This window comes from Uloborus diversus, chromosome 9 (genome assembly GCF_026930045.1).
Source record: "Uloborus diversus isolate 005 chromosome 9, Udiv.v.3.1, whole genome shotgun sequence".
NCBI lineage: Eukaryota > Metazoa > Arthropoda > Arachnida > Araneae > Uloboridae > Uloborus > Uloborus diversus.
The window spans coordinates 128,773,663-128,794,522 of NC_072739.1; the positions used below are offsets into that span (position 1 = coordinate 128,773,663).

The window sequence follows — 20,860 nt, forward strand, 5'->3', positions numbered from 1 at the left end:
GAAATTTGCTTCTCCAGTTGTGTTGGTTTTCAAAGGATTTGCAAATAGTACATCTTCTTTAATTGTATCGTTAAAAATATACCTAACATAGACAAGTAATATTGCAGCGTTTGCTACATCAGTCGACTATTAAGCTAGATCGCAAAATTATTCTCTTTCATTCTATTCACAAGTTCTTTCTCCACATTGCTTGCCAAATCAGTAATTCTGCGTGATACTGTATTGTTTGATAGCGGAACCAGGTCAATTTTTTTTGCTGACTTTTCTCCCAGCATACACTTAGCAATATCTTTAGCACACGGTCCAATTAAATTTTCTGCAATTGTATGTGGCTGTCCAGATCTTGCAATTCTATAACTGACTCGATATGAAGCTTCAAGGGCCATTTTACTATCTTCGTTGGATTCTAACAGGAACGTAGAGACGCTACACTTTTTATTATATTCCAATTTTCTTTTAAAATATTCGATAGGTTTGTCCTTGTGTGTCGGATGCTTTGTTTCGAGGTGTCTTCTCAGAAGTGACGGTTTCAAACTGCTGTTCGCTAGAACTTCGTTGCAGAGAAGACAAAGCGGTCTAGGTTCAGACTCTTCTCCAGTAAAATAAAAGCCCATTTGTAAATAGTCACTGTCAAATTTTCGCTTTTCTCCTTTTTTCTCCCCTAGTTCACTTTTCTGTTTAGTCGGGGGAGGCGGCAGTTCAACTATTTCTCCAGAACTATGAGCATGCTGATATTATATATTTTTGAAAACGAACAGATGGGTAAAATCCAGTAATAAATTTTATGTTTGGAGCCTTTTGCTGTCATGTCTGCTATTCGATGACTGAATTCGACGGAAATTCCCGAGTTATATTTCAACCAGATTAGAAATAATACCCCTATGATGCATTGTTTGAGAATTCTTTATTTTTTTCGACATATGTATATTATGTATATTGTTTGATTGACTAAACTTGATGGCGCCTTTTTAAGGTCATCGTGATCCCCGCCACAGCTTAATACAACGTTTCTGCATGGCGCCTCGCAATAAAGAAGGAAGGATATCTCTTTTTGTTGTCTATCGAAAAAAAAAATGAGAACATTTCTTTTTAACCAAGATTAAAAAACCGCTGAAAGATTTTTTTTTTTTTTTTTTTTTTTTTGAGCTTAATACAAGAGTCTGGCGCGTTTTCAAATTAAAAAAAAAATTTAGTAACTATGTGTGCAAATTGAATATTTTATAATTTTTTACCAAACTAGGAAAAATCCGCCATTGCACCGAAATTTTCGCGAACCCCCTTCCTGCACCTCGCGAACCCCTGGGGGTTCGCGAACCACCGGTTGGGAACCTCTGGTTTAGATGGCCACAATTCGATGCTAATTTTTCGTGCCAATCCAGATATTAACTAGCACGCGGATAGCCACGTGTGCAGTTTTAATTTTCATCGTGAATTCGGATGTTAACTGGAACGGATAAACAGGATTCCGATACATCAGAGGGAATACCCTATTAAGTTGTTGAGCATGAAAAATGCGAATTTTTAGTTATGAAAAAAGATTAGTTATAAAATAAACACAAATTTATTTAGTTCTTACTTTAAAAAAAAAACTTGCTACGTCAAAATCTAAATTTAGAAATGAAAATTTTCGTTATATAAACTTATAACCAAAATAATTTTGATTATGATAAGAATAATGAATAAAAAGTAACTAAGTCGGCCTTTTTAACAATGTAACTTATTCATTACAAGATAATGAAGTTACGTCAATTGTAGTAGATAATATTATCAAGTTTACCCTTTGTTTAAAAGGAAAGATATCAAGTGAACAATGAGAGTTGAAATACAATGAAGTTTTTGACACAAATATTAAAAAGGCAAATTCAATGAGGCTTCTTAAATTTCATTGGAAAAAATTGTTAGACAAGAATACACATTTTTTTTTCCTCGAAAGCTTTTATAACATCAGGGATGGCCTTTAGTTTGATCTCAGAACAGTTTCTAATTGATCTGCGAAAGTTATTGGATAGATATTTTGTTAAACAAGGTTGATCAAAAACTGATTTCTAATTCATTTGTCTAAAATATCCGACAGCCATCTTGTTGAATCAAGTTGATTGCAGAATGGTTTCTAGTTGAACTGCGGAAGCCTGGTCTATCTTGCTGAGCCAGGTTGAGAGCAGAACGTTTTCTAGTTGATCTTCTTAAGTTACTGGACAGCTATTTTGTTGATCAAGGTTGATCAAAAAAAAAAAGGTTTCTAGTCGAACTGCGGGAACCTGGGGTATCTTGCTGAGCCACGTTGAGAGCAGAATGGTTTCTAGTTGCTCTTCTTGAGTTATTGGAAAGCTATTTTGTTGAACAATGTTGATCAAAAAATGGTTTCTAGTCGAACTGCGAAGCCTGGTCTATCTTGATGAGCCAAGTTGATAGCAGAACGGTTTATAGTTGATCTGTTTATGTTATTGGATAGCTATTTTGCTGAACAAGGTTGATCCCAAAATGGTTTCTAATTAATTTCCCTAAGATATCGGGCAACTAACTTGTTAAATCAAGTTGATCACAGAATGGTATCTTGATGTCTCGAATAGGTTATCAAACAGCTATCTTGCTCATCCAGGCTCATAGCAGAACTGTTTCTAGTTGATATTGAATATGAGTAATTGAATTTCAACAATGTTACATTTGTCTTAATGGTATTTGAAAACATAGTGAAATTCGGACAGAACAGCAGTTTTAGAACCATTATTTCATTTTATGTTTGTCCTGCAGTTGTAACTTTTTGTTTATGCTTAGAACGATATATTTAAAGGCTTGTTTGTCCACTTTGTAACACGAAGCAGTCCGAAATATTTTAAAACCCTTCATAAATTACTTATACACAAACCTTCGAAACTTGATTGTACACGTTTAAATGGGAAACCAATTTGAAAACATGCGATCAGTAGGTAGAAACTATTGAAATTGATAAACAAAAGTCAATAAGGTCGAACATGATTTGCAATATTTTCATGAGAATCACCCTTACCTAAATAACTATTTATTGCATCATTAAGTCATAAATTTAAAAAGAAAAAAAGATTCGAACGTCTATGTTTCTCCAAAGAAAAAACAAAATGTTTTTGGAGTACGTCTGTCCGCAAAGGCCATTCTTCTTTATCAGAATCTTAGGAAATAGAAACCGAACTTTGATTAGTATCCAAACGACTCTGGCTTGAACGCGTTCTTGAGATATTTTATCGCACAGTTAGACTGAATGTGAGACACAAATACCGTGTTCTCGTGGACGATATCTCGTTTAGTTCGAAATATTTTCTGCATGGCTAAAAGTTTCGCAAGGAAAACAAAGAGGACAGTTGTACGCAAATTTTGAAAACATGTACGCATCAGGAAGCGAGATTAAAAGTTTGTAATATTAAATGCCTTCTTACATCCAAACGTAAGTGGATAATGAGTAAAAATATCGCAAAATTTATTTTAAAGAAAACTAAGTAGAAATTAATAAATGGTAGAATTCAAAAATATTAATTTAAAATTGAAAAAAATAAATAATAATTTTTATTGACAAATTCAAATTTTCGCAATTAAGGGCCAGGATTTGAAAGGTGCTTTTTTTTTTTTTTTTCCTTTTTAACCTTTTTTTTTGTTGAAATTATATGCTCTGTTATTGATAATTTCCTATTACTAAAAGTTATAAGTTTGCATAAATTTCATTCTATCTTTCCAGCTTTTTGTTCATACTCAATATCATACGAAAAGTACAGGAATGAATCCCAATATTTTAAAAGTTATACAACATCAAACAATAAACTAGATCTAAACTAAACAATAAAATAGAAAATACAACTAGTATAACAATACAACTAGAGAATAAACTAAACAAAAAATTATCTAATGCACAAAATTGGCTAAATAAAAATAAAATAAACGGTATAAATAAACTTTTTTTCTGTGCATGCAATAAATATAAAAATATTTTGTGATTAAGCTATGCAAAATAAAGGAAACTTTTCCTAATGTTCCTTCCCCGGCCAAAGATAATAAGAATATTCTACTAATAAAAGAACAATATAAATTTGCAATAGTAAAAAAATAGCTTGTTCTTCTCTGGATAGTCGCTTGAAAACTGAAAATATTTTGAGAATTCAAATGCAATAGCTCTTGAGACGAGAAAGAAAAAAAAGATTGTTATTACGAAAAAAGATCAAAACAAAAACACTTTTGGAAGTACACAAAACTTTTGGAAATTTATATTGAACACTATGTGCAATAAATAGTTAATTTCTGAGTTCAAGAGATATTGACGCACTGTAAAAAAACAATCAGGAATGATCTTGGAAAATAATAAGCAGCTAGTGTGATATCTGGGCTTTTTCCTGATTGACCAGAAACGCTTAGGGGAGTTCCGCTAGCAAATATAGCCGAAGCTAAAGCACAGTTTCAAGCAACTATTGAACAGCCTATTTGCCTAAAATTCTTGCAAAGCTGCAATATCCAGAACAGCATTTCGCCCTTGTTTAGGGGTCAGTCAACCTGGAATGGGCGTAAATGAGCTGAAGGCAAAACTCGTAATGAAGAAGTTGAGTATATCTTTACTATGGCAGGTAAAAAGACTTTTAACACCAGTGAGATATCTGCATTTATGAAACTTGTAGCGGTACAGATAACATTTCGCAAATTCACTGGGAAAACTGGTGGAAAGCCTCGGAACGTTTGCTCGGAATTTATTTGTTACGTTTCGAAATTTCCTTAGTGCGTATAAGAATTATTAAAAAAAAAAAAATTCATTTGAGTTCTTCTGTACCATAAAAATGCGGTAATAGCAAGTGTTTACTATGCTCCCTTTCCTTTTCGTTTGCTCGAATCGCTCTTTATCTCCAAGAACAAAGTCTGTACTGATCTCTTATCAAAATGCAGAAATTTATCGGTTGCAGTCACACCATTCATCATTCGATCGTCTGACAGAATCAGAGAATTACGGAGGTAAGTTAACTACTTACTAATAACTTCGGTCACTTCACTTCATTTCTAGAATTGCAAGTTTTTATTTGACCACAAATGTGTGCGCTTGAAATACTTGATCACACTTCTGCAAAATTGCTTTTGCTCATGATTTTCGTGAAAAACAGTTTTAGCACAAACTTGCAAGAAATGAAAACACCGCATGCTTTGAACTTGCAGTATTCCTTAATTATATGCTCTTTTGGAACAGTTTAAAGCAATTGTTGTAAAAAGTTGCATCTTTGAAGTGGGTAAATATTTTAACTACGGCATAAATATACCATTTTCTATTTATTATTCGAAGATAATCTACGCGTATAAATATATATGTATATATATATATGTGTAGATTTGTTTGTTTGTTGGTTTGTATGTAGATTCTGTATACTAATGCACAGTAGGTTCTGTATACTAATACACAGTAGGTTCTGCATACTAATACATCATTGCGAAATTTGGTACAAAGGTACTTTGGGGCTCAGAAATCCACATAGGGGATTTTCCAAAACTTAAAAAAGTTCTAAAGTGTTCTAAACTTAGATTAAGAGTCATAACGGTGCTTAAAATTCATCTTTCCACATGAACGAATTCTTATCGCTTCTAAATTCATACCACGTCAAAGCCTTTAGACAATGAAAGATGATTTTTTTTTTTTTTTTTTTTGAACTCTTAGAGCACTTGGAACATTTGATGCAAATTAAAGGCTCAGTTTAAGTTGTTTCATACTGCAGAAGAACGCATGCAATACTGCTAATAAGTTTTAAAAAATTATAAAATGATAAATTAATAATAATAAATGTCAAAAGATAATCTCTTAACCTTATTAAAAGACTATTTCGAGTTTCTAAGAAGGAGGAGGTGATTTTTTTCACTCCTATCTAAACAGCGATCAATTTTTGATGTGTATGTGAGAGATGTGATATTAATTTAGATGCCTGGGGTAACGGTGTTTTTAGCTTTTACACCATAATTACTGCCTATGAAATAATGACGGTAATATTCAAAAACAAAAATGTTAAACTTTTAGTTATGAATATGTTTTATACGTATCCTTTAAGTTGAAATAATACATAAATTTAATATTTTGATGATCTCAATATTAGTTGATCAATATATATTAGCTGCAACTCAATTTTATAATAAACATGATTAAAAATTAAGTTACATTAAATTATCAAGCAAAGTGTTATTTAAACTAACTGAAATTGAACCCAGAAGAAAAAAACAAAGAAAGACACACTTGTTAAAAGCAGTTTTATAGAGTGTTTGAATGAAAATTCTTTACTCTATGCATTCGGTTCCCAACCGGTGGTTTGCGAACCTCTGGGAGGTTCCCGAGAGGTACAAAGAGCGTTATATGCTCTTTTGGAATAACGTAAAGCGATTAGGACAGTTGCATCTTTGAAGTGGGTAAAAATTTCAATAACGGCATAAATCTGGCATTTTTGCGAGAATAATATTGTAATGGCGGAACATTAACATGCTTGCTAGAAATGAAGTTTTAAGCTCAAGCGTTTTTTTTTTTTTTCCTTTCATCATCAATTCATTTGTGTCTGCCACATTCGATACCCTTTTCATGAAAATGTTAACCTACTTGCTGACATATTTTACATTGAAACAATTCTTTCTGACATTACAAGGTGCGAGTTTTACCGCTTTGATTGAGACTGATAGCGTTGAAGCCATGCCGGAAAAGTTCCACTTCTGAATGCAATGTATTCAGATGAAAGAATATGAATACTTCGGTTCTCTCAGTAGCTCAAGAAATTCGATCAAACTTCAAAACATTACACGGACCATATGCAAGCGCCTGAAACATCTTTAGTTAATTTTCGATGCTTAGGTTGTTCACTATTTGAATGCGACGAAGAGTTATCGCACTTCTCTTGGTGTGTCTCGAAGTGCGGTCGCGGTGCTATTCGTTACTATAAATTTCACACTACAACTTACTTCCAGCGTTATTGCTGAAAAAGAGAAGAAATGACTAGCAGCCTAAAGCTGGAAGGGTGAAAAAAAAAGTTAAGAAAAAGTCCCTGTGCGAAGCTTGCAGCAGTGTGAGGTACGCAGTTTAAAAAACAAAAGAAAAAAAACTTAATTTAACCATGCAACTTAATTTGCACTGTGTAAAAAAGGGTGCAAGAAATTTGTGCAGAAAATTTGACTTGTAAATAAGTGAGCTTAAAAAAAATTATTTTTGTTGGCAAAAAATACTTTCGAAGTAATAATTGGAGTTAATTATAAACCGTTTCTATTATCTTTAACTATGCGTATTTTATTCCGCACTTTATGTATACCGTAAATATTTAGGCCAAACTATATATATATATATATATATATATATATATATATATATATATATATATATATATATATATATATATATATATATATATATATATATATATATATATATATATATATATATATATATATATATATATATATATATATATATATATGAGCTTCTTTGTTCCACAAATTTGTTTATTATTTGTTTGATGAAATAAGGCCTTTTTAGTTCATTAGTGTTTTTGTTTTATTAAAGTAAAATATCTGAAAACGTGTGAAACTCAGATGAGTAACCACTTTTTTAATTCAAATAACAACAACAATTTGCCATCGTGAACACATCGCAGCACTCCTCGCCCATCCCTGCGGCAGCCACTTAGAGAACCCCTGCTCTAAGACAAAATATTGTTTTCCCATTGTATCTCTATGATTAATCTATTTCTACATCAAACAGTTACAAGGGAGACTTACTTTCAGAAATCAGATAAGGTTAAAAGTAATTGTGTCTTCGCTCAATGCAATGCTTCAACATAATTCAAATATATAAGAGGGACTCATTTTCATAAATCAAATAAGGTTTAAAATAATTGTGTTTACGCTTAATGCAATGCTTCATCGTAATTCAAATATACAAGGGAGACTTATTTTCAAAAATCAAATAAGGTTAAAAATTATTTTTTTTTTACGCTTAATGCAATGCTTCATCGTAATTCAAATATACAAGCGAGACTTATTTTTAAAAATCAAATAAGGTTAAAAATAATTGTGTTTACGCTTAATGCAATGCTTCATCGTAATTCAAATAGTTACAGAGGGACTTCTTATTTTCAAAAATCAAACAAGATTTAAAATAATTGTGTTTACGCTTAATGCATTGCTTCATCGCAGTTCAAAATTAAAAGAAAGTAGGTTTTGTGATGACCTTATGTTTGCGCACAAGCTGCAGATCGCAAATTGCAGCAACATCGCTTGTTTATCTTGATAAATACCAAGGAAACACGTCAAGCATGCAAAACAAATATCCTTCTTTTTGGTGGAATAATAGAAACGATTAGAGGATTTAAAAATTAGGAATCAATGGCAGAACGTTTGACATTGCTAAATACGAGATTACATACTTTTTATCTTTAAAATGGTGTAAAAAGAAGGACTTTTTTCTTTCTTTTTTCGGAGTTGCTAGAAATAGACTTAAAGAAATTCTGAGAAGGACAAAAGAGTTATAATATAGTGAAAAATGAGTTTGTTTAATTTAGTGGTTCCCACAACCTGGGGGCCGATCACCATTAAAGCCAAAGCCCGACTAACTAAAAGTGAGGCCCAAGGACCACAATGATTCTGAAGCCCCATGAAGGCCATTATTTTAAAAATGTGTATATTTTTTGTATAGTTGTAATGATATGCATAATTCTTTAAGTAATTTGGGGCCCCTTAGGAAGAGGGGGCCCCAGGCCCAGGCCTAATAGGCCTGTGCGGTAATCAGGCCCTGCTTAAAGCGGCCATTAGTCTCGTCAAGGAGCGTGAGGAGCGATTGGGTACGATATATGTAAATGAGTATACTATGAGCACCAGTAGTTCTCAATTAGTGTTAGAAATATTAATAAAAAGAGCTTTCTTATTTTATACTAGTGGTACCCGCTCGGCTTTGCCCGTAGTTGAAAATTAAAAGGTCATTCGGTTCGCCTGTATATTTACAAATAATGGATGACGAATTTCTCGCCAATTGGCTATGTTCATTGGCTCTCCCATTCCACGTCATGCTAATTTCGTAATTTACTCGTCCATCTTATGATAATTTTGCTCCGGAAAGGGTTCTTAAAATTGAAATAGAAAAAGAACAAAATCGAATTTTCGAAAACTCGCTTCGAGGTACAGACCCCCATGCTACAAACTAACTTTGTGCCAAATTTCATGAAAATCGGCCGAACGGGCTAGGCGCTATGCACGTCACAGACATCCTACAGACTCCAGATAGAAAGACTTTGAGCTTTATTATTAGTAAAGAATTTTTTAAAAAAAACTGTTTTTGATATGCCTAAACAGAGTTACAATATCAGTATTAAATTTTAAAAATGGCTTGTATTATCATGTACCTTAATCTTCAATGGCAATTGTTTTTTGACTGGAATCAACACCATGTTTAATAACATAATTGAAATAAATAAATTGTACAATTAGTCAAGTACATACGGGGCAAAGTGGATGAGGCAACGTGAAATAGTTTTGTTCATTTACTCACTCAATCATTTTAAGTATTTTGTACAGTTAATCAAGTAGGGGAATGTGGGGCAAAGTAAAATGGTCAAATATTTACTCTGCTTTCAGGGCCACTTATCTAATAAGATTTTAACTATGTAGTACCACATGTAATATATTCCAATCAGGAAAAAAAATATCTTTGAAGATTAAAACATATGATTATGCAGCCAATTTTCAAAAATAGATACTCATATTGTAGTACATATTTTGTTGTAAGTCAAAAATTATTTTTGCGATTATAAAATGATAAAGATCTTGTTATTGAGATTTTAAATCTTGATTAAGACCTTCTAATATTTGAATGTTAATATTAAGCTTACTTGTATTTTGAATATTTTAAACAATTAGTCAAGTAGGGGAACATGGGGCAAAGCGGAATAGCGGGGCAAAGTGGAATGGTGTAATATTTACTCTGCTTTTAACTCCACCTATCTGATATTATTTTAACTATGTTGTACCATATGTGTCTATTCCAGTCAGTAAAAAAAAAAAAAAAAAAAATACCGCAGAAAATTAAAGCATTTGGTATACAAGCGATTTCTAAAAATTGATACTCACATTGAAATATATTGTTGTAGGTCAAAAATTAATTTTGTTACTATAAAATGATAAAGTTCTTGTTATGTATTAACATTTTAAATATTGAATGAGACCTCTTAATGATCAATGCACTAAAACTTTAGTTCATATTAAGCTTATTTGTATTCAGTTTTAAATAAATTGTACAATTAGTCAAGTACATACGGGGCAAAGTGAATAGGGCAGAGTGAAGTAGTTTGTTTCATTTACTCTCACTCAATCATTTAATATAAATCACTTACGTTTTTATTAATTAATTAAATCATTTCCATTCTTCCTTTTAGTAATTCATTTATTTATTCATTCATTCACTTATTTTCTTATTCATTCATTTTTTTACTCGCTCATTTATTTTTCTTTATATATTAATTGATTTATTCATTTACTTATTTGTTTATTGTTTCATTATCTTTTCATGTATTTGTTCAACGTTTTATTTACTGATTCTTTTGATCAAAAACATGTTTTATAAATCGAATAGAAAGTATTTCATTAGAAAAATATTTTATTTTTCAATTTGCTCCATTAAAATAAAATAAAAAAGTGAAAATGTTCCCTTTTTTTTTGAAAATTCAAATTTACTGCCAAAAATAAAAAATACTGTTTCAACGCAAGTGGTATGATAAAATACAATGTTCTTTATTTATGTACTTAATTTTCAAAACAAATTTACAATTTGTTCATTTTGAAAAAACACAGTCATCTCTTTCAGTCTCTCTCTTTGTCGCACATTCCCCCACTTGCGAGGCAAAGTGAACTACTTCCTCAATTATTTACTTAATCACTTACGCATTCACAATTTATTCTTTACCATCTACCTTTCACAAGCGATGGGTAACTTTACACCAGTTATATCAGTTAAGTTACTCCAAAGTAGTGGAGGCAGCTGAGCTGCCACCAAGAGAGCTGCTGCCTCGAATCGTTTGCAAAATTTTAAAAGTATTTTTTTCTGAAAGATCGTGCTTAAAAACGTAGGATCTGATCGTTTTTTAAATAATTTGTTTAAGTTTAATATTTTTAAAATTTACTTGAACCGGTGCGCTTTCATTGTTACGCTTCTGACGATGACATCACAAATAATGAAATGCCATTCACTGTTGCCATTCACAGAGAAAAATAATTAATTCGCATCGTTACTCACGTGTATTGGCAACGATATGGTTAATAGCAAGCGTAGAGCGCAATATTTAATTCGCTTCTTGATTGTCATAACGTAGAAACGTAGTAGAAAGATGCGCGAGAGAGCAAGTAAGAAAGATGCGCATCATTTGTGACGTCTTAAAGACCACGCCTTGTTTGAAAAATCGGACATTTCAAACAGTTAATTAAAAAATAACTGCTGGAAAATGAGAGTATTTACTGGGTCCATATCATTTTTTTTTTATTATTATTTATTCTATCTATTTTAATGACTAAAATTAGTACTTTTGACTGAAGGAAACAACCAAATTCTGTCGAGTACGTTTACAGAAAACGTTTTACAGTGCAGTAGTTGATTAAAGTGGATCTCTTTTTCGGAAGAATTCAATTATCCGAAATTTGATTATCCGAATGGGATCCAGCCCCAATTGATTCGGATAGCTAGAGTTATGCAGTAAATCGTCCTCAAAAATGAACCCTAATTTCTTCCGCTAAAGAAGAAAACTATCAGAAGACGTAACAGCATTTACTTCAATTTTCGTTATGAAACAATGTTACATTGAATGGCTCTCTCTAATATCAAAAAATCATGTCAAACCTGCTATCAATAATCGTTTTGACGATCGATCATTATTTGCTTCCCACATGCGAGCAATTTCATTTGCCTCGACCGTTTTTAAGCATGTTTAAAATACCGCAAATCTTTCGAAAGCTTCTGATGAAATGGGCGTTTAACGAAACGAAAAGGCGAAGAAGGTGAATGAAAAAGCTAATAAGTGCTCTCGTTTCCGCATTTTGGGTTACGGAATTTCGATTTGCATCCAACCATGAAGCATTTTGTTTATTTTTGAACAGATCAGAAAAAGTAATACTGTTTGTAAATTGATTTATATTTCGTAATTGTTTTGAATCAAGTTTTAAAAGACGGTTATTAAAAACAATTATTTGTTTCTTGAGTTTGCATTTACAACGTTAGCTGACGCATTCTGCATCCGTACATTTTCCGGAGTCAAATAGTTAAATATGTTACTATGCAAAGATTGATGGTTTGCAATCTGGTAATTTCAAGGAGGGAGCAGCATCCCCTAGGAAAATAGTTCGAAAAGTGATATTTGTTAAATATTTGTTTGAGTTAAATACATAGTATATACAATATTTAGAAGAAGTGTATCAGTATAATAGAATATTAAGTTCGTTCATTACTTAGTTCTGAATTCACTAAACTAATCCGAAAAACCATATAAATATGAGAGTAAAATTTATCGATAAGGGAACCAACGGTTAAATCGTGTTTTAGACGTTATGCATATTTTGAATGAATTACTTAGTTGATTCATTACTTTGTTCTAAATTCACTAAATCCACTTCTCGAAAATCTAAAAGTGTCCCAACACTTTTTGAATGATTTTAACACAAACACTTTTTATGACACAGAAAAGTTTAAAAAATTAAAACAATGTGCACGAATGTAGAAACCAGCCATTTAATGAAAACGCTCGAAATGCTCCATTGCAGTCCAGACACAGCTGATAATGCTGACCTATGAAAATCATAGGCGGCTCGTACGAGGGGGAAAGGGGGACAAATACCTCCTTACTTCCAAAAGTAAAGGGGCTTCGCGACATCACTTTGCGGTTTTAAAAATTAATTAAAAATGCTTTTTATAGGGTGGATTGATTCGTTTCACGAAAGTAAAAACTAAAAATTTCAAGTGAAATAAGATCTTTTCTCATCTTATTTCAAAGGATTTAACTTTAAAATAGAAGGGCACAGTTTGTGGTAGCAATCTTCCCGATTTTCGAAATCACATTAAACATTTCTAGAAGTCATTAAATCAGTAATATATAAAGCATGTCATACAGTCCAATTTTACTACAAAAAAAAAAAGAGAAAAGAAAAGAAAGCAAGAAAATAAAAAGAAAGAAAAAAAGAAAGAAAGAAAAGAAAAGAAGAATCACCTTCAGGCGACACTAGAGTGTTCAAAAATACATGTAAAAAAAGTTTCTCCCAGATAACAGGACACCCCTTAAAATTTTTAGACTTGTGGATAGTAATATTCTGGAAGAATTTTAGCTTCCTGTTTCAACTGAAAGAGGGTGCTCAACTCCCTCCCCTAAACTTCATAAGTGTGGTGAGGAGGGTTAAAAAAATACATTGAACTGAAAAAAACAATGCTACACATTATAATATACACTAGTAATATGCATATACATTGCAATAAAATAATTATTTACAAAAAAAAACAGCTAGGTAAATTAAATGTTTCTAAATTTATCATTTTCTATGCTACAGCTAATGTTAAATTAAGGGGTCATTGAGAATAAGAAGCAAAACCTTTTACAGCATAATACTATTAGTAAGTCTAAAAAAAAATAGGAGGTGTCCTGAACTCTAGCTGAAAAAAAGTTTTTTTGAACCACCCTAGGGGACAAGTCCCTTAAACTTCTCTTAATCCTCCACTTTTTTGGTTCACCAGCCGCCTATGTATGAAATATCCAAAACGTTCCTAAGCATTTCAATTACTTGATGACAATCTCTATCTATGTCTGCTCTCTCCACACTTAATGTAACCGGTTTTGTGCTTTAAACCAGGGGAGATCTATTCGTACACAAATAATGGACATAATTTGAGACATGACGGCACATGACATTAAATGATTTGACGTGAAATGACATTTTTAAACTTGCTGTAAAATCTTCACAAGGTAATCCAATATTAATTTTTCATGTCAATGTCACAAATGACAAAGTAGGGGAATGTGGGGCAAAGTGAAATGGTGAAATATTCACTCAGCACTACCTATACTCAGCCATAAATCTGGTATAATATTTTAACTGTGTAGTAACACATGTAGTCTATTCTAGTCAAGAAAAAAAAAATACCGCTTAAAATTAAAGAATGCATTAAAAAAGCAATTTTTAAACATTGATACTCGTATGATAATATTTTGTTGTTAGTCAAAAATCATTTTTCTTATAATAAAATCGTAAAGTTCTTGTTATTAACATTTTAACGATAAATTGAGACCTTCTAGTATTCAGTGCAGTATAATTATAATTAAGCTTATACGTATTTTAAATAATTTGTACAATTTGTCAAGTACATGTGGGGCAAAGTGAAATAGTTTATTTCGTTTACTCACTCAACCATTTTCTAAATTACTTACGTAAAAATTAATTAATTGGTTCATTTACATTGATTAATTTATTAGTTCACTTATATTTATTCATTCATTCACTCTTTTACTCACTCATTTTTTTTCTTCGTGTATTAATTATTTTATTTATTTAATTATTCTTTTATTGTTTAATTATCTTATCACTTATTCATTCACCCTTTTATTTATTGATTCATTTGATCAAAAGTACTTTTAATAATCGAATAAAAAATATTTTATTAGACGACTATTTTATTTTCCACTTTGCCCCATGGAAAAAAAATGTGAAATTTTCCTTTTTTTTTTAAGGCTCAAATTTACTGCCAAAAAGTAAAAAATACTGTTACAATGCAAGTTTTATTATAAAATAGAATGTTCTTTCTTATGTACTGTAACTTTCGATACGAATTTCAAAGTTGTTCATTTTGAAAAAGCTCAATCATCTTAACTATTTCACTTTGCACTACATTCCCTTAATTATCCCAAAATAATCCTTCACAGTTAATTATTTTAGACCTTTTAAGTCATATGTAATCAAATTTATTTTTTACCGGGATGTGAAATAAACCGGCCGGGACAACGGGATTTCGTCTGAAAACCGGAATGTCTAGCAAGGAAAAAATCCTCCGTTAAAAAACCAATTTTTAAATTAGATTTTTAAAAGTTGTGTATCTACAAAATTAAGTCATTTCATTGCTTTGTTTTGAGAGAATTCACCACACCGTTTCCAAACAAGAAAACTGAGAACTTCATCGGGAAACAAATCGCCCGTTTAGAAACATAATTCGCAACCAACACGCAGTTCAGTTCGGCGGATGTACCCAAGCGTATCAGAGCGTATCCCTAGCACATCTGTTGAAAGTGTCCAGTATAGAGTGTTACGCGATATGTTACGTCACATCTCGTCTCCGTAACACACATGCATTGTTTTGTTTAAGGATTGTTTGCGTGAGATTTGGTGCTCTGGCACCAAAATAACACTTGTGTAACATTTTTCGTTATGAGAATACATTCGTTTTTTAGCTCAAAGTCCAAAACCTGGGCAAGAATGCATTGTTGCCTGTTTTCTGACAAGTTTATCATTTGACCTATCTTGGAAGTGTTGTCAAATACTCGTAACCCTTTTTAAGGCTGAGAATACTTCCCCACATTCAAATTCATGAAAATGTTTATAGTAAACTATTTCATCACTGCTGATTAGGTAAACTCTCTCTGAGATTGATACGGACTACTACTTACATTAACTTTTAAATGCAAAAAATACTCTCTTCCTTTCCCCCATAAAGGAGTGGTTAGAAATAATTTAGTTTTATTTAATTCACTACATGAGCTTCTTTTCTTTAGTGAAATTCAGAATAAAAATTATTTCAAAGTCCTGCTTTTTCCGACCCAGGAAAAGGCGTATCTCAGTATTTCTTAAAACCATTTTTCAGAAGTGCTCCCCCTCCTAAGAGTAAGGGCACCAACCCCCTCGCTAAATATCACGAAGATCCCCCCAAGAGCAAAAGCCTGCGCCTCAAAAAAGAGAAAAAAAATAACCCTCAAAATAACCCTTCAAAAAATTTAAATGACGCAGTCTAAGCCATGCCCCCCCCCCCCTCCAAGGTGGGCACCTCAGCATTCTTTTTCATCCAACCAGAAAACCGCACGAATTGTGTAATGGTAAAAAAAATAATAATAATAAACAGGCTGCAATATAAAGAGCATTGTGAAATATTTTCTTATTTATTTATTTATTGATATATAATTTATTTGCGCTCATCTCTTCGTTATCAAAATATGAAGTTTTAAAGTCGGCGGAATTTGTTTTTAAAAAGGCACCAAATTTATGGACTTGGAGAGAAATTACAGTTACTACGGGACTTCACCATTCGCATGTGGTAGAACATCCATCTGCAAAGGCGTGTAAAAGATAATATCCCTTACTCACCAAAACTCGTTAAATTTGGCGACATTTTTAAAAATTTCGGCAAATTTAAAGATTATCACGGGGACACGAGGGCAAATAACTTATGCATCATAAACATGTTTTACTATACTATGGGTATTTAACCCATTATTACACTGTCATATGATTTCCCGCTATTATTGTGGAGCAACACGAGCTACATGTTTTTGAGAAGGACAAATGTACTTTTGATTGAGATATTTTCCTGATACTTCTAATACTGCTGAATGAATGTTTTCATGGATGAATGGCACGTGGCTTGAATCTGAATTCCATCTGATATTAGATAATATTAAATTTTTCAAGTACTAAGAGCACATTTCTTAAAAATCAGTATTTGAGATAGTAGTATTTGGTATTAAAGAGACGATGAGCAAGATCAACTAAGGAAGTAGCACAGCACTGCAATTGATGGTCAAAAAATAAATAAATAAATAAAAACAGCTGACTATGTACAAAATTTTGTTGTTAGACTTACATTCCTAAAGTTGTGGAGAAAATAACTACAAGTACTTGATTCGGTAGTCGGGAAAATCAAACAGTAAAACAGTTAACCACAGAAATATAATGGGGTCGTTTCCAAAATTTCAAAAGTATTTTTTTTTCTAAAAGAGCATGCTTAAAAACATAGGATATGACCATTTTTTAAATAATTTGTTCAAGTTTATTATTTAAAAAAAAATACTTAAATCGGTGCGCTTTCATTGTTTACACTTCTGTCGTGTGACATCACAAATGATGAAATGCCATTCAATGTTGCCATTCACAGAACAAAATATTTAATTCGCATCTTTACTCACGTGTATTGGCAACGATATGGTTGATAGCAAGCGTAGAGCGCAATTTTAATTCGCTGCTAGATTATCATAACGTGGAACCGTGGTGGAAAGATGCGCAAAGTGCATCATTTGTGACGTCATAAAGACCACGCCTTGTTTGAAAAATCGGACATTTTAAAAAATTAATTTAAAAACAGTTGAGAAAATAAAAGTATTTTCTGGGTCCATGTATTTTTTTTTTTTTTTTTTTGCTCATTCTATCCATTTCAATGACTAAAAGTAGTACTTTTGACTGAAGGAAACCCCCCATTGATGGTTAAAAGAAATAAAAAGTTGACTACAGTATGATCCCGAGTTAACTATTGTGAAAGGACTGGAAAAAGCTATCGTTAATTGAAGGATATCTTTAAATCGCGGAGCAGAGACATTCAATGCAGTCAAATCCGGACCAGTGAAATGTATCATTTAATTGAGGAAATCGTTAAATCCGTTATCGTTAAATCGAAGTTATTCCGTATTTACTGAATTTTGATACTATACCTAGAATGCTAAAATTATACGGAAATTAATTATAAAAACTTTATTTGGCACTCTGAAAATTCGTTTAACTAAGCTTTTTGAACAGCAAAAAAAAAAAGAAAAGAAAAGAAGGAAGAAGAAAAATCTATTTAAAAGGCGAAGAAAAAAGTACATTGCTTTGAAACCTCGCTAAAAAACTTTTTTTTTTTTTGTTACAAAATATTAACCCTATAACGTCTAGGAAAATATCTGGTAAAACACAACAAAAAAATTCTAAAGTGTTTCCCTACGGAAATGTGAACTTCACTCTCATCTAATAATGAATCACAGCTTCAGAGCCAGAAGAGAAGCTGAAATTAGCTGCGGCGAGTTCAAAATGGTTTCTTTCTTATATTTCAAAGCTTTTTTATTTGTGTATTTTCTTTATCTTTTACTCCTTGTGTTAATGGCCTGGACTCATCCCAAGTTATTTTTTAAATGTCTTTTACGCAAGATCTTCCATTTTGTTAGCAGACGGTGCCCCAACTGTGATCATGTTTCCTTCAGAACTTCTCCCTCCACGTGGGTCTATAAATAGACGCAAACGCAAAAGTTGGAACAACGAATCTAGATTGTTTTAAAATTTTACCTCTAAAGTTGTAACAATATGTATACTAGCTGCTGTATGCAACATTTTGTGAAGTCATTCATTCTTGTAGTATAAAGGTTCTGGAAAATACGGACATACGGATAACGGATACGGATAAATTGGCTTGCGCGTTTTATGATTAACTTAAAATATTTTGAGGTTAAGAAAACAGAGGAAAAAAATTATTCGTTTTTAAAAACATAAATAAAAAAAAGTGAATGATAATATAGTGTGGCTCTGATAAGTTGGACCATGACCTTAATAGTGTTTATTTCTTTTTGAAAAGATAGAGAATACTTATTGGTATAGGGTTGAGTCGGGTTATTTTCGTAGCAGTTATGCGAAAGTATTCTAACTCAATCCGCCCCAATAATGCGCCCTTTCTCCTATGAACTCTCCAAAAAGCATTAAATTTTATCAAGGTCATTACTCTACTTATCAGAATCACATTATATCGTCGTTTTTATCAGTATGCTGCTATTTTTCTATGCATTAGAGAAAAGGAAAGTGGGGCAAAACCATACGAACGGGTCAAACCGACAACTTTCAAATTTTGTGTAATATATGTTATTTACTATCAGGTGCAAGAAGTACCAATTAGTAAAGTAACCGCAATGAAAAGCAGTTGAAGCTGTATTTAGTGTCTCTAGGCTATTTAGTCAAAATTTTAAAAGTTTTTTTTTTCTAAAAGTGCCTGTTTAAAAACATAGGATTTAATCATTTTGAAAATAATTTGACAAAGTTTAATACTTTTTAACAATTATTTTAATCAGTACGCTGATTGAAATTCACTTTTTACGCTTCTGCCTATGACATCACAAGTGATGAAATGCCATTCACTGATACCATTAGCGCACAGTGAAAATTACCATAACCTGGCAACGCGGTTGATAGCAAAGCGTAAACATTTAGGATGACGACAATAGAGTAGCACGTCAAAGTACATCACTTGTGTAGTCATTAAGACCATGCCTTATTTCTAAATTCCGACATTTAAAAAAATTAATAAAAAATAACTGTTGGGAAAATAAAAGTTTTTCTGGCTCCATGCCATTTTTCTATTAATTTCAGTAACCAAAATCAGTATTTTTGACTGAAGGAAACAACCCCATTTCAGTTACTGAAGTCGTCTCAATATCAGTTTTGAATATTTTAATTCTAGAGCTCTGCAACACTACATCATAAAGGCAATTGAATTTAAAACATTATTGTTTTGAATGAGATATAACGTAAAACAACCAAACATATATAGTGGCAGTTTGGGTAAAAGGAAACATTGGGTAAATAAAAACAACCATTATTACCATACTTGTATTAATTCTTGAAATTGTAGTGAGTAAAGACTATAGTTGGGTTGTATCAATTTTGGCCAGTGTGGCAAAACCCGAAACTTTGCTCTAGTAATCCTAGCTCCGCAACAATGAAAAATCTGATCGAAATAGGCTAAACTTAAGCTCATAGCTCGGTCCCTATGTAGCGGTTCTATAGTGCATTCAGCGGCGGATTGAAAATTGATATCGGAAGTAAACAAAGAGGATTGCTGTTTGGCGTCAACATTTGCCACTTTCATGAATTATGCATTGGTTTAGCTATTCTTCTCGGGAACATTTTGCTTACCTGATTGGCACTGTTTTCGCATTCCCATCACGAATCAGACAACGGTATCGCCAAATGCCGCATTGCTTTGTTTACTTCAAATATCAGTTCTCACTGAATTCACTATAGTTGGGGCTATAAAGGCCGACGCATGAGCTTAAAGTTATCCATGTTGGATCGGATGTTTCATTGCTGCGGAGCTAGGACTCCCAAAGCAAGGTTTCAGGACACTGCCAAGCTTCGCCAAATCGGTCAAAGTTTGAAAATTTATGTATCCGCAATATTGTAACAGATTTTTTTAACAGATAACTCGCCAGAAAAGACAACCACTCAAACAAAATGGCTTACCTTAAGCTAGAGCCGCTATATAGACAGGCCGACGCATCAGCTTAAGTTAAGCCATTTTGGATCGGATTTTTCATTGTTGCATTGCTTGGGTTACCACAGCAAAGTTTCAGATTTCGCCAAAATTGCAGGAAATAATATTTTATTTTATAAACAATTCACGTGCCGCTAATAATCGCTCGCAGTGAACAATCACCAAACGCGATGACTCGCCAGAAAAGACAACCACTCAAACACGCGCTCCGATCCAAGAAGGCTAATCTTGAGCTAATGCGCCGGCTCGTATATATAGGGGCCTTAGATCAGTGTAGACCCGCTATATAGACAGGCCGACGCATCAGCTTAAGTTTAGCCTTTTTGGATCGGATTTTTCATTGTTGCACTGCTTGGGTTACCACAGCAAAGTTTCGGATTTCGCCAAATTTGCAGAAAATAATATTTTATTTTATAAACAATTCACGTGCCGCTAATAATTGCTTACAGTGAACAATCACCAACGCGATAACTCGCCAGAAAAGACAACCACTCAAACACGCGCTCCGATCCAAAAAGGCTGCTCTTAAGCTGATGCGTCGGCTCGTATATATAGGGGCCTTACCTTAAGCTGATGCGTCGGCTCGTCTATCTAGTGGCCTTAGTTGGG

The 20,860-nt window shown here is 32.6% G+C and overlaps 1 protein-coding gene across 1 annotated transcript in view; it reads left to right on the forward strand.

Annotated features, from left to right (window-relative positions):
* Positions 1–4,947: 4,947 nt before the first annotated feature.
* Positions 4,948–20,860, forward strand: part of LOC129229948 (sterol O-acyltransferase 1-like) — a 38,861-nt gene continuing 22,948 nt past the window's right edge. Inside the window, exon 1 of the mRNA XM_054864332.1 lies at positions 4,948–4,962. The gene's annotated coding sequence lies outside the window, so the exon portion shown is untranslated. The remainder of the gene's footprint in view (positions 4,963–20,860) is intronic.